A 2918-nucleotide genomic window follows, 5' to 3' on the forward strand; every position below is an offset into this window, starting at 1 on the left:
ATGCTGATTGCAGCCATGAAATTAAAAGACGCTTACTCCTTGGAAGGAAAGTTATGACCAACCTAGATAGCATATTAAAAAGCAGAGACACTACTTTGCCAACCAAGGTCCGTCTAGTCAAGGCTATGGTTTTTCCCGTGGTCATGTATGGATGTGAGAGTTGGACTGTGAAGAAAGCTGATCGCCAAAGGATTGATGCTTTTGAACTGTGGTCCTTGGACTGCAAGGAGATTGAACCAGTCCATTCTAAAGGAGATCAATCCTGGGTGTTCATTGGAAGGACTGATGCTAAAGCTGAAACTCCAATACTTTGGCCACCTCATGCAATGAGTTGACTCACTGGAAAAGAGTCTGATGCTAGGAGGGATTGGGGTTAGGAGGAGAAGGGGACGACTGAGAATGAGATGGATGGATTGCATCACTGACTCGATGAACATGAGTTTGGGTGAACTCCGGGAGTTGGTGATGGACAGGGAGGCCTGGCGTGCTGTGATTCATGGGGTCGCAGAGAGTCGGACACGGCTGAGCGACTGAACTGAACTGAACTGAATTACTACTGTACAGCAAAGTGGTTCAGTTATACATGTTTATACATTTTAAAAGATATTCTTTTCCATTATGGCTTATCATAAGATATTGAATATAGTTCTCTGTTCTATACCATATGTCCCTGTTGTTTATTTAGTCTATATATAAGAGTTTGCCTCTTTTCTGGTTATCGCGGTGTAGGGAACCATGAGCAAAGTCTCCTGCGACACCCTCTACGAGGCGGTGCGGGAAGTCCTGCACGGGAACCAGCGCAAGCGCAGAAAGTTTTTGGAGATGGTGGAGCTTCAGATCAGCCTGAAGAACTATGACCCTCAGAAAGACAAACGCTTCTCGGGCACCGTCAGGCTTAAGTCCACTCCCCGCCCCAAGTTTTCCGTGTGTGTCTTGGGGGACCAGCAGCACTGTGATGAGGCCAAGGCTGTGGATATCCCCCACATGGACATCGAGGCGCTGAAGAAACTCAACAAGAATAAGAAACTGGTCAAGAAGCTGGCCAAGAAATACGATGCCTTTTTGGCTGCAGAGTCTCTGATCAAGCAAATCCCCCGAATCCTGGGCCCAGGCCTGAACAAGGCTGGCAAGTTCCCTTCCTTGCTGACCCACAATGAGAACATGGTGGCCAAAGTTGATGAAGTGAAGTCCACGATCAAGTTCCAGATGAAGAAGGTGCTGTGTCTAGCAGTGGCTGTTGGCCATGTGAAGATGACAGATGATGAGCTTGTGTACAACATCCACTTAGCTGTCAACTTCCTGGTGTCATTGCTCAAAAAAAATTGGCAGAACGTCAGGGCCTTGTACATTAAGAGCACCATGGGCAAGCCGCAGCGTCTGTACTAAGGCACAGCGTAATAAACAATACTAAACCATCAAAAAAAAAAAAGAGTTTCCATCTGCTAATGCCAATCTCCCACTCCATCCCTTCCCAAACCCCCTCTCCCCTTGGCAATCACCAGTCTGTTCTCTATGTCCACAATTCTGTTTCTATTTCATAGATACATTCCTTTGTGTCATATTTTAGATTCCACATAAATGATATCATATGGTATTTGTATTTCTCTTTCTGACTTACTTCACTTAGTAGGATAATCTCTAGCTGTGTCCATGTTGTTGCAAAAGACATTATTTCATTCTTTTTTATGGCTGAGTAGTATTCCATTGTATATATGTACTACATATGCCCATCTATTCTTGGATGCTGTATATTAGATAGCATTAGATGCCATTAGAACCCTTAGCATATTAAACACAATTGCTTTAAATTACCAGTCTGATCATTGCAACATCCTTGCCATATCTAAGTCTGGTTCTAATCCTTGCTCCATCTCTTCAAACTGTGTGTTTTGCCTTTGAATATGTCTTATAATTTTTCTTGATAGCCAAACATGATGTACTGGGTAAAAGAATTACTGTAAATAGCCCTACAGTAATGTGGTAGTGAGGTGTGGAAAAGGAAGAGGCATAGTGCATGAAGTTCTGTGAGTAAGTCTCAGTCTTTTTTTGAGCCTATGCCTCCGGGCTGTGAACTTCACAGATGCTTCTTTGTCTCTTGCCCACTTTTTTTTTTTTAAGTTCTACTGGTTTATTGCTATCAACTCATCTCCCTGCACCCTCATGCAAACGTGCTCAGTCATATAACCCCACGGACTGCAGCCTGCCAGGCTCCTTTGTCCATGGACTTTTCCAGGCAAGAATACTGGAGTGGGTTGCCATTTCCCTCTCCATCCTGCCCACTTTTGATGGGACAGGATGGCTAGAGTGGATTGGAGTTGAGTATTTCCCTTTCCTACAGGTCAGTTATGTGCTGATAAAATCTCAGCAGGCTAATCTCTGGTTAAATACTTTCTCCTAGGGCAAAGAACAGAATATTCTGGAGGGTTTGAAAACGTGTTTTTTTTTTGTGTGTGTGTGTTTGTTACTCCCCCAGATGGAAGCATGAGGAGATTTTTCTCCAATATTGACTGTGAGAACCTGGTAGAGCTTTAGGAGGTAAAACTCACAATAGTATCATATTCCCCTAGTAATTGGGTGTCTGGAGTTTTTAATTCCTCAGACTTGTCCAACACTCAGCCTCTAGCAACTTGTCAATTACAGTTCAGGTTAACCTACCCCAGTACTGGTTCCTTCAGAGATTTCTGCTCATGAATTAAGATTCTCTGTGTTTGTCTCTTCAATTTGGCAGAGGGCTGGGGGGAAGGGAGGTAGATTTTTGCCTTGTGATCTAATTTCTTCTCTGAATCTAAAGAGAATGGATGCTTTAGTTTGTTCAGCTTAACATGTTGTTAGGATGAGGTGGTGACTTACAAGTTTCTCAAATGCTGGTCAGAAACATTTTCTATAAATTTTGATAGATGTTTTTTTATCAGGTTAGA

The 2918-nt window shown here is 43.2% G+C and overlaps 1 pseudogene; it reads left to right on the forward strand.

Moving 5' to 3' along the window:
- Positions 1-725: 725 nt before the first annotated feature.
- LOC129534996 (large ribosomal subunit protein uL1 pseudogene) lies at positions 726-1429 on the forward strand (annotated as a pseudogene).
- Positions 1430-2918: the final 1489 nt, after the last annotated feature.

Source organism: Moschus berezovskii, chromosome X (genome assembly GCF_049115385.1).
Source record: "Moschus berezovskii isolate FMDL1 chromosome X, NW_MosBer_1.0, whole genome shotgun sequence".
NCBI lineage: Eukaryota > Metazoa > Chordata > Mammalia > Artiodactyla > Moschidae > Moschus > Moschus berezovskii.